This window comes from Phyllostomus hastatus, unplaced genomic scaffold, assembly GCF_019186645.2.
Source record: "Phyllostomus hastatus isolate PE091 unplaced genomic scaffold, TTU_PhHast_1.1 phas_contig_137, whole genome shotgun sequence".
NCBI lineage: Eukaryota > Metazoa > Chordata > Mammalia > Chiroptera > Phyllostomidae > Phyllostomus > Phyllostomus hastatus.
Window position 1 is genome coordinate 6,959,114 of NW_025333583.1, and position 12,342 is coordinate 6,971,455.

Sequence of the window (12,342 nt, forward strand, 5' to 3'; positions counted from 1 at the left end):
ACCTATTTATAGAATACTTTTGAAGTCTCAAATATTTATAAACCTGAGCATTTTATAATATTTGAGATTCTTTAAAATCACTCTCATGTAAAAGAGTATCATTAAGGTAACAATAATATTTTAATTGCTTCTTAATAAAGAAAATTAGTAAATTTCGAAAGCCTTAAATCTGTGGCTAATCTGATTAAACATAATTAACTATGTACACAAGAACAATCTGCCAGTTTATCTGCAATATTATGTGATCTGTTTAACTCTTAGAGATCATTAGTAATGTTCCTCCTGATATTGATCGGAAACATAATTTAGATTCTGAGTACAAACCGGAACACTGTTGCAGCGGAAATCAGGCTGTTCCCTGGGATTGTGAGGGAAGCGTTCCAAGGACCCGCTCAGGGGATACAGTAGTGTGGTAAGATGGTTTATTGATGTGGAAATCTTCCCCTGGGTTTCCAAGATCCTATCTCCTGCCACCCTTCCATGGAAAAAGTCCAACCACGTCCTCAGTGAGGCCAAAACCTAAAAGCCAAGGTCCAGAGTTTCTGTTTCATATTAAAGCTCAGTCCTTTGGAGCCCACGCCATCTGCTGCAGGCCCTGGTAGCTGCTAGACACACATGGTCTCATTCTCCCTGGTGAGAGACAGAGAGAGAATAAATGAACAAGTGTGGGTCATGAGCAAGGGGCGGGGGGAGAGAGAGAGAGCTTCTTTATTCCTCTTGTATTATACTAGTCTGTGTTTGAGAGGTCCAGGTGAATTTTCAAAAGAACAAATCAACTTCCCAAACTTCCACAGGCTTTTCAGTGGGTCCATACCCAGGCCAATCCATGGTTCCCCAGACTAGCTTGACAGGTCTCTATGGTCAAGCACCTCCCCCTTGTGCCATTTTGACTTCTGTTGCCCATGTGCCTGTCTGTCCCTGCTCCCCTTGGCAATCCAGTACTGGTGGGGAGAAGTCAAGGGTGTTAATCTCCTTGGAGGAGCAATGCTGTAACCCCCTGGGGTACAACATTGTAGCTTCCTAGTGAAGCAAACAGGCTCATGCTACCTAGTTTATTACACTCAACGTTTAATTCTCTTTGTGCCCCTTCTTGTTAATAAGTAGCCAACTACCAATAGCAACAGCACGACTTGTAAAATTGCATTTTACAGATTTTGTGTCCTATTGCTCAGTAAATTCTCTATAAAAGCAGGCTTCTGTGTCTAAGATTTGGCACTTACCTGTGAAGGAAGGCAAAAATTTTGTGGAGTTTTGGGAAGAAATACCCTGACCATTGCTCTGGAGAACTGCTTTATAAATTGAGTGCTTTAATATGAAACCATGGGTATTTAGAATTATATCCATATAGCATTTTTCTGTTCTTTCTTACCAGACAGAAATTCCTTCTCCATGGGAGAATTGATAATGGGATATTGACAAATGTGGACATAATAATGAAGATCCCTTAGAGTGCGTTTTGTTTTGTTTTTGTCAGGGGATAATCATTGGCTTGTTTTCTTGAAAAATGGATCAAAGCAGTTCAGATCCATGTTTCTTTTCAGCTTCTTTAGATGCTGGGATATCTAGGGGGCTCAGGGAACTTCTGTTTATCTTCCAACCTTGCCATTTTAAGTGAGAAATGCTTTAAAAATGCTTATTTATGACAGTGCTCAAAAGCCGCACTCTCTGGTGTGCATTATCTTGTGTGCATTTTTGTTGTATTGCTAATGCACTTTTCAAACTCCCAAATTACCTTGGAATATGTTTTTCTTGATTCCCTTTCTCATAAATGAGCACTAGAATGCTAACAACATAAGTAAGAGTCCAGCATGAGAGTTTCAACAGTCACAACCCAGATGAAGCTATATGCAGGAGGAAACTGAAATGGTGTGTGTGTGTGTGTGTGTGTGTGTGTGTGTGTGTGTGAGGGGGGTACAGTGTTTTCACTTTCAGCCAGAAGAGAGGACAGATGATATCTACTGAGGAAACCAACAGAGGAACTCTGAGAACATGGCCCCACCAAGACTTACACTGTGTCAGTGTGGAGAACTGGCCTCCTATTTGTTCTAAGGGTAGTGTAATGTTAAGTTTAGAGCTAAAATATTTAAAATTATACATAACATGTACACCTGTTTGGCACATAGTAAGCATTCAATAGATATTATCTATGCACAGCAATTATGCTAGCACACATTTTGCCTATGTCAATACACCAAACAATAATGGGGCTTTGGGACACTGCCACTTAACTGCCTTTCCACCCCTCTCTCCTTGAAACATGGACACACCACAGACACATTCATGGACAGAGTGACTGGGACCAAGTGCTTGATCATTCAGTGAGTTCAGTCCTTGATGCATTGTACATGTAACTGGAACAGGAGAGAGTTCTCAAATACGAAACAAGTGAAAAGAAAGGTCCAGGGGACTGTGATACAGGAGAAAAGGTGGTCTCTATCTTAGCAGTCACAGAGGCATGTCCCTGTGGGGCACAGTTTAAGGTTCAAGGTTAGGAAGGACCACAGCTAAGGCTGATCACAGGATGTTAGAGACAATCAGCCTGAAGCTGGCTACTGTTGAGTATCAGAAACATGATCAGCACAAAATAAAGGATAACAGGGACTGGTCAGACTCTGACATGTTCTAGGACAGTGGAGAAGGAGACACATGCAAAGTCAGTTTAAATTCAGGAAGATAAACTGTTGGGTTTATATAATAAATATGGTTTCATTCTAGGGGGACAAGTAGAACCAAGATAGTGCCAGGAGCCTGATAGCACCCAAAATGAGAAGAATCTACAGAGGGCTAAGGAGGTGTTAAGTCTTGGAAGAGAAATTAAATATAACACCCGGTATCACAGACACCTGTACTTTATCTAGCCATAAGTGTTTGCTATTGCAGTTGGTTTTTTCCCTTTTATTTCCATGACTTTTAGTGAGTCAGGCTTCTAAACCTTCAGAATAATGATAGAAATGATAGTTATGTCAGGAGAAAGCAAAGCTTTTCCACGCCCCTCCCAAATCCCATCCAAACTCTTACTCTGCCTCCTAACTTTCCACTATGTCCTTTTTTGGGCCAGTGTATGGTACAGCAAAACTCAGATGCAAATTTACTTACCACAGTCTTCAAATTGACATGTCATTGAGTACCGATGCCTTTTATGGGGCCAGGACCAAAGATGCTATGATGATATGCTCTTGTGATAATTTCTGGACACAATGCTTATATTTTAATAAGAATTCCGGGGGACAATGCCTTCCTCAGTGAAATGGATCCAATGGTAGATGTTATATATCTTGGGGCACTTATTTCTTTTCATGTGCCTTAAGTTTCAACATGCCGCCACCTACCTATTCTACCCATGTATAGGTACAGCCATGGCCATGGGAGTCCTTGTCCTTAAGTTTCAAAATCGATCCTCCAAACTCGCTCTGGACATTGATCTCCCAGGGGATCTGAGCCAGGGCTTTGCACAGGTCTCCTGGATGCTGCTGTGCAGTGCAGCCTGTGCACTCCCACCCTGGTCTTCTGCTCTTGATCTCCACACCTGCGCCCTTCCGGTGTCAAAGGATTTCTTGAGAACGCGGGCCATGTAAGTGAAGCCAACCAACATACTGATTTTAACTGACAGGTGAAAAATCAGGAAACACTCTTATAATTCTAAATTAGTATTTTAATGCCATGTAATGATTTATTTGGGCAGAGGGATAAAATTCAAATTCCTTGGCATGGAATTCCTCTATAAGGCTTTGTGAAACATTGTCCAGCTATTTTTTTCTGCATCATTCTTAGCTGTCTTCTCCCATCCAGGTGCACTCAAATTCTCACTATTCCTTAGACGTCATTGTCCCTTCACAAGTCACTCTTTGCCTTAGAAACACTAACCAATATTCTTGGAATGGACTTTTGCCTCTTATTTTCTGGAATCTTTTGATTTCTTTTCTCAATTTAAAAGTAATGTCTCCTTCTCTTTACGAGCTTTTTTTGCAAGGTCACAAGTTGCCCTGACAACTGAGCTCCCACTGCCTTTTCTCATGACTTGACTGCAGTATTTATGCGAATGTTTCACTGGTACCTATTTACATGAATGTCTACCCTGCTACCCTGGGTGCTCCTAGTGTGGAGGACCGCTATTTTATTTGGTTTTGTATCCTTAGCACCTAACATAATGTTGTCTCCCCTAGGGAAAAAAAACACACACAATAAGTGCAGTAAATGCTTGTGTCATGAATGACTAAAAATAAAAACATAAAATAGTCTTGATGTAGAAAACATCTGTCTTGACCTATGAGGTGAGGTGCTCCACAGAGCATGAGAGAGGAAAAAAAGCAATTCTGTCATAAATGCTCTATTTAAAAACTCGAAGTGTATTAAAAACTGTCAAGCTTTAGAAACAGTTCATTCTAAACACCACCTCTACTACAAATTATTACTTGAAGCAGAGTCACAGCCCCTGGACAATGATGATGAGTTCTTGAGCAACCAGGATTTTAAAGTTACATTCAAGGCACAAGTTGGGAGATGCCTAAGTAAGTGGGATCTGTTGAAGACTGAATAAAATTGGCATTTTTCTTATTTTCTGACACTAAGGTGCTGAAATACGCTGTCAGGCATCAACATGTCTGCGGATGGGAACTTGGCTCAGCAGGGTAGGAACCCCAGGTTACACTTTCATGATTACATCTTCATTACTAAACACAGATCTGTATCTAGGGCCGTTTATTGCTTGGAGTTATTTGTCATATGCTGGTGCGATGCTCCAGTGCTGTTTTCCTTGTTCAGTGTTAATAGCGGAGCTTAGTGGGAAACCACATTTGGTAAAGAGTCTAGTCTATGTCCTCAATTCCAAAGCGATGAGTGAGCACATGTGAAAGAGTTAGTTAAACCAGATGTTGTGTGCGGTGGAATTAAAAAGCCATTTCAATGCAGTACAATTTCTGAAAGATGTTTTAGGTGAATAGTACATATCAATTTATATTAACTATAACATAATATGGTTCATATCTAAGTAAAGTATTATTTTGCTATTTCTTTTATGTTCACTTTATCAATCCTGCTCTTGCCAATGCATATACATATTTTAAGCCAATTATAATGAAAAGTAGGTCAAAACTGTAAATTATGTGTAATAATTTTGGCTAACGAGTAGTTTAATCACTTCGAATTTAATTAATTAAAACATTTTGTCAAGAATAAAAGTGGGATAATATGTCCTTCCATTTCCACCCCCACCAAGTTGTTTTAAACAAAAAGACTCTTTAATCACATTTGTAATTCATGGCGATGTATTTTTAAAAATTTACAGTGGACTTATAAGACCGCATAAAGATTTCTTAGTCTTGACAAATGCCTACACTCATCTCTACCAGTTGAATTTTTTTAGAAGAGTCAACCTGAGCCAAATAGAAGCAATTGCCAGGAAGCAAAATTTCAATGGACTGAGAAAATGCCCCAGAGGATGGCAACTTTGCAGCTTATTTTACACATCAGAACCGGACGAAGAGAGGTAAAGAGATTACATGAAATCTATTGGAGATAGATTATGGAGATGGGAGAAAGCAAAGCAGGGGCATGTCTGGCGTGAGATAAAAGCAAAATGGACTGACACATACTCCTTCTGTATGGTGGGTACAGGAGAGCTAATCAGGAACCTCTACAGCACACAGACATGGTACGCAGGGGATACCAGGACAACGAAGTTTCTATGGGCTTGTGCTCCAGGGGGACTGGAGAAGGAAATCACTCTGACATTTTGCAGATACCTTATTTTAGATGCACAAGACACTAGACAATTTCAAAGATTCAAAATTGACCTTTGTCAAGGAAGCTACAGGCCAAGGACATGACTACCCACCCTGACCCACTTTGAGTTAGAAGTTTTTCCATTAAGACCACCTGTGTAGTCTGGTGTCCTAGTTTGGGAAGTGCACCATGCAGGACCCTGAGCTGGTCGTGCTGAGTCCATGGACCCTTTTTCATCCACAATCCCCCAGCCCACACCCTCTCTTGTTTTGCAATACAGCTCTGCTACATTGAGTATCTGACAGTCTGTTTTTAATTTTTTAAACTTGGTGAATGAAAGATTTTTAAATTCTCTAAAAATCTATGAGCACTTCAGAATCAAAGACACTTTTTACCTGTGCAGCCCAAGACAGAAAATAAAGGTCGCCGCCCAACAGTGAAATCAAACCAATGGGAAGGCGTGTGTTCTAGAGCAAGCGGAGAGCAGGGTCCCGTCTGAAGTCAGGCCAAGGCTCCTGCTTCCAACACAAATGCCTCCAGGGCCTAGGCAATGCAGCTGGCAGTACGGCAGCGAGCTAACATAATCTGCCTAATATATCAGGGCAGGTGAAAGGTTGCACGACTGCCTGTGCCGAGGGCTCAATTCCATTAGGTGAATGAAATTTCATCTGTTTCCTGGCTGAGATGCACAATTAAGTGTGGCAGAGAGTGCAAGCGCGTTCCTAACAATCGTTCTCTCCTTCCTTCCTCACAGAACTCTCATTTGATTATTAGTGGCAATGTACCCAGCTAAAAGACTGCATTTCCCGGACTTCCTTGCACCCAAGAGTGGGTATTAAATAACTGGGTGGAGCTTCCAGGAAAGACACCCCAAAGGGTCTATGTCAACTGGAAGCACACTCTTTTCCACTCCTTCCCCCTGCCTGCCTGGAACGCAGCTTTGATTACATGTAGGTGGAATTGAGGCTACCTGCTAAGGCTGTGATGGACAGAGATGGGAACGTGGTCCCCTGGCGGCAGGAAGCCCCGTGGAAACCCTGGATGGCCTTCTCCGCACGTGCTGCTGACCAACACACACCAGCACAGACAAACGCCCTCAGCTCAAACTCCCTGAACCACCTCTCAGGGCTTCCAAGGCAATTTCATAATTTCCCACTAAATGCCTCTTTAGGGATGATTAGCTTACTTATCTAAAATAACTAAAAGCAGCAAGGCATTTGTTTAAAAGGAAAAGGTAGCCTAGAATGCATTTTCAATCTGTTCACAAGGGAGAAGTTCTCAAAATGGTCAGTCTTGAGCGATAACAAATTACATTCCCTATTCAGGAACATGGTAGCTTTATAAGAAAATGACACCCAAGTCCTTAATTTGAGTGGTAACACTTAGACAAGATGAAGACTGCATGCAGTCTTCAAATAGAGGAAAAAGACCAAAATCGGGAAAACATCACAGAACCAGCAGAGTGTGGGAGACCGGTATACATAAGGAGAGTGTGGCAAAATCAGAATTCCACCTGCCGAGAAGATAGAGACCATGGAAAGAAATGGGAAGCTATTTTAGAAGACCAGAGAGAGAAAGTCCACCACTTGAGAGAGAAGAACACCTTAATGTTTCTCTAAATTGAAAAAGGGTTCAGAACACTGGCTGAGGGACAAACACATGAACTTGCTGTGTTATTTTCCATTACGTTTTTATTCTCATGTTACGTTGATCCTCACAGAGCAGAGACCGAGCCCCTATTGTTCATGACTCTGTCCCCCAAGCACAGGCTGACCTTTGGTGTGGTCCATGAAGGAAGACCACACTCTGGTCCTTGAAACGCAGGAATAAAACGGCACCAATTCTATTTCTCTGGTACCACCATTGACCTACTTTCCGTTTGATTATTCAGTCAGGTCATGGAGTCCACTGAATTTCAACACCAGAATATTGACATCAGAATGCTTCAAAACCTCTCCGTGAACAATTTTCAGTAGTTTATTCTCCTCCAAACAACAAAAGGTACTTCAGCAAACAAAGGCAAGTTCAATTCAACAACTCTTAATATAAATTTCTCCTTCCCGTTTCACTCTTCAGCATGAAAAGACACACTATGTGGACCAAGGTTATTGGTTCGTAGTAAGAGGAAAAACATCTCTCCTCTTATGCCAAGGTTGAGTTGTAACTGCCAATTAGAGACCAAGTACATGGAGTACTCTTCTGGGTCTCTCAATGCCTCTCGACCACTGCTTATTGCAGTGGATTGTAATAATTAGTGCCATAAGCACAAGTACCAAAATGAGGGGGTTGCTCTAGATGGTCCCTAAGGTCCCTTCCCACGTTAGCATTCTAGAAGTTGGTGAGCCTGAACCTGATAATAGTTTTCAGAATGTAACATATATACGCCTGGGGACAATTTGCACATTTGAAAGATGGGTCCATTTTATTAACTTGACTCAGAAATATAAACTTAAATGAAAAGTAAGTGCTGGTGAAACACTAATAATAATATGTGATTCTACAGCATTTTACCTTCTATGAAGGGCTAGTGTATACACGTCATGGCATTTAATTCTCAATAGCATCGTGAAGAAGTTCTTGGGCCAGGATTCACTCACACCTTTGGCAAACTTGTAGAAGATGTAGTAGTAGTGAATTCTCCGTGGTATTCTCACTCTATCAGTGATGCTCAGGAGTCTCTGTTGGGGAGCAGAGAACAGGGACCTAAGTTCATGTGAGTTTGGAAGCCCTCCTAGGGCAAGGGCCACCTCCACCTTCCTCACCCTTGTATCCTTAACATCCGACCCAATGTTTTACTAAAGTTATGCTCCAGAATGAAAAAAAAAAAAAAACATACACAGCTAGTTGTATGTCAGCCAGTGGTAAGCATCAAGAAGAAAAATTTAAAAAAGAAATCAAGAGAGAAGAAGAGGCAGAATATTTTAGACAGAGAAGGACGTCTTGAGGAGCTGCCGTGTGCTAGAGCTGAGTAAGAAGTGGTATTTGGGGACCAGTTTTCTAGACACAGGGGAGCCATGACACAAAGGCCCTGAGCTCAGACTGTGCTCAGCCTGTTTGGAGGGCAGTAAGGACTCCTGGGGCTGGAGTGGAAAGAAAGAAGCAAGGAGCCATACAAGATGAACACATAGAGGTACTGGTTGGAAGGGCAGGTTTCTCACTTAGGGTATTGATTAGGCAACGCAAGCTGTTGTTTAAATCCACTTTCATATATAACCGTGGAAATAAAATAATGAAAAAGCAAGTAAATTGGGTATTTTCCCACTTGCTTAGTTATATTCTTTTTTTTCTTGCTATAAACCCTTTCAACCCATTTTAGAGCTTTCTAAGAAAATATATCTTTTACACAAATCCCTACTACCTACTCTAAGAGTTAAGTACTCAAAAGTCTCACCTCCTTTCAAGTTTCTATTCTCTTCTCACCAATGGCTCTGAACTTCCTTTTGAAGGTAGGGTTTGAAGACCACTGAAGATGAACCGGCCTTTTGCAAAAGGTATTTCCCCGAATGCCGTTTCTGAAAAAGTCATGAAATATCCTCTTCTCAGATAAAGTTCTGAAATGCTATACATTCTATTCTTTCTCAAAACTTCACACCGCCCACGGACAATGTACAAGCTCTGAGAAGTCTTTCAGTTTATAAGACACAGACTCAGAATTCCCTAAACATATTGTACCCTGAAGCTTTTAATTTTTTTCACTGAAAATCCATGAATAATATATACTCCAGCTATCTCTGGGCCAAAGTTACTACTGCCTTCAACCTATTTTCAATGCACTCGGTCGGTGTTACATCTTCATCTGTCCATCCATCTAACTATCTATTTATTTGCTCATTTTTATAGTTGGACTAGACACTGGGTACAAAATGATAAATGAATGTTTAGTCCTTAGCTCAAGGTCCCGCAGTCTAATGGGGGAGATAGTCACATAAAGAAATAACTCAAGCTCAGTGTGATGAATGCAATGACAGGTATACGCATGGACTATTACAGGATCTCAGAGAAGAGGGTACTTAACAATGCAGACTATTATCTAAATGGCCAGACTCCCCGGACTTTCAGGTCATATAACCATGAAAGATTAAAAATATGTTCCACAACAACAACAACAACAGAGTTGTCTCTGAAATTATATTAAACGTTCACTTTATTTAGAAAACTTTTAACCCTAGAAGAATTGAGTGTTAGTACTTTTTAGGACATTACTTCTCATTAGTAATTCTACTCAAATTCAAAAGGAAAAAATACAGTGCCAGCGTACCTTTCTAGAAATTCCACAGTGAGATTCAGATGTAAATTAGAAACAGGAAGGTCAGTCGTCACTGCCTTGAGGAGGAACACAGCTGGCTCAGGAGGACACTCCAGGCTTCCCATGTGACTGGCTGTTCTTCATGCTAATTCTAAGGAGGTGGCTTATTTCAGCGTGGACCACCAACTGTGTCAGAGAATCCTCTCTCTGCCATTTGCTCTCATTATTAAATGCTTAAATCTCTGCCTTGTCGACATGTGTTTTAGTGGATAAATGCAATGTCTTTCTTTGAATTTTGATTTTGACATCATAAATAAATGTGAAGGGGGAAATGAAAATAACAATGTAACAAATATTAAGTGGAATTTTGCTAAGAAGACAGATTGCCTTTCTACTGTGAACTTAGTACATTTTTAGTCATTGTGAGATGTGTGAATTGTCTCCCACCTTATAAAAGCATAGATCTACGGTATTCTGCTACTGTTTGTTTTTTCCTCAAAATATCTTGGAACAGAGGATTGTAACATAAATATAATCTCTTTCCTCATCAAATAAAAGGAAGTGAAGGTGATATTCTAGAGACAGCTATTGGGTAATCGCTATTTCTTAAAATAGTCAGTGTCCCAAGCTTTTCTGCCTAAATCTCAGTGTACACACAGAGAAAGGTGAGGGCATTGGCATTTTGCAGTGTCTTCCAACAGAGAACATTTGTCCTTCGTGAGTCACCAGAGCTTGAGTACATACGTGAAAACATTTACAGAACACTTGGAAATACTAATATTTCAGACCAAAATCTATTAAGATAAACCTACTTTCATTTTTGTTTAACTATTCACGGTTTAAGACACAACTACAGAAGAGATTTTAGCACCCATATTTGAACAATTTAATTAAAAAATTAATTAGAGTAATATTTAATAATTGAGTAAAAATTATTTTAGAATGTTGGTTTGCCATAACCAAAACAATTTATTCAATTATCCATTTCACTTTATAGTAGATTCATAGAGGACTGGAAGTAGATAACTTGAAAAGTAGACTTTTATAATCAGTGATGAAATAAAAAGCTTATCTTAAGAAAAAACATCCCAGTCTTTAAAGCAGAACTTCTCACCCTTCCTGCCATTGACCTTTTGAGCCAGATAATTGCTTGTTTTTGGTTTGTTTGTGGGGGCTGCCCTGTGCATTGTAGGATATTTAGCAGCGCCCCTGGCCTCTACCTATGGGTGCCAATAGCAAGCCAGCCCCCTCCCTAGTTGTGGCAACCAAAACATCTCCAAATGTTATCAAATGTCCCCCGGGCAGGAGACCACACTTGGTTGACAACCAACCACTGCTTTAAAATATAGGTTAACTGTTAGAACCCATGATGACAGAAAGGAGGAGCGTGCAGGAAACTGGTGGTAATTCTCCACGTAAGGAATAAGGGAAAAATAGAACCTTTCTCGATGGTCTAGAGGCTGCACGCCGCGGGCCTCCAGCGGGTGCCATTCGCAGAGCTCAGAGGCGAACGTGCCTCCTGGAGCGGAGCAAAGCTCCGTCTCTGGAACCGGAACCCTTCTTCAGGACTAGAGCTGTGACCATGGTGAAGTGGAAAATAGAAACACTTTCCCTTTGAAGGCCAAGGATAATCATGCAAAGTTGCAGCAGTATGCATCACCTTCTGAGCTCATTCAGACAAGTGGTTGGTTGCGCACACTGGCAGCTATTTTTAGAAACGCCGGGATACGTGCAAAAGGAACGCTCTATCAAAGACAGATAACTGAATCTCGGAGCGCGTCATGGGTCGGGGCCCACTTCACATACCCTCATGAAGACTCTCATCCTCCCTGGCCAGGATTTCACCAACCTCTTGACTGATGGCATTGGTCCAACCTTCCTCCACACAGCTGTCAGAATGTTCTTTCTACAACACGGCTCTGAAATGATCCCTGCCCTGGTTGCAATGCTTTGATGTTGCCTTTGAGATAAAGTCCGAGCTCCTTAGGGGACTCTATGCTGACTTCATCTTCTCACACCCTCTTTCACACACGCCAAGCTCCGAATCCAAATGCGAATATGTCCTTTCTAGTCTCTCTACTCCCGCTCACACAGTGCTGCCCTGTCACTGTCACTTCAACACATACATCCAGCCCGTATTTTTCTATGAAAAAGTCAACAAAGAAAGCTTTTTGTGTGTGTAGCCCCTTCTCCTCACCCTTCATCCCTTCTTCTCCCTCCTCCTCCTTCTCCTCTTTCTCTCTCCTTTCTCTCTGTCCACATAGGCATCTCCTTGTGTCACTACAACTCTGATTTAACAATTTTATACCCTGCCATCTCTCCTCTGTTGTTTTCTATAACTCCACCCTCCTCCCCTACTCTTTGTTCTTCCTCCG

General features: G+C 41.2%; 1 long non-coding RNA gene across 1 annotated transcript; it reads right to left on the minus strand.

Annotated features, from left to right (window-relative positions):
• Window positions 1-400: 400 nt before the first annotated feature.
• Window positions 401-11,540, minus strand: LOC123829787. Its single transcript, XR_006787650.1, has 5 exons — window positions 11,408-11,540; window positions 9,980-10,118; window positions 9,113-9,233; window positions 8,233-8,399; window positions 401-630 (listed from the first exon to the last, which is right to left on the minus strand). It is a non-coding gene; the product is annotated as an uncharacterized LOC123829787 (long non-coding RNA).
• Between the last annotated feature and the right edge of the window lie 802 nt (window positions 11,541-12,342).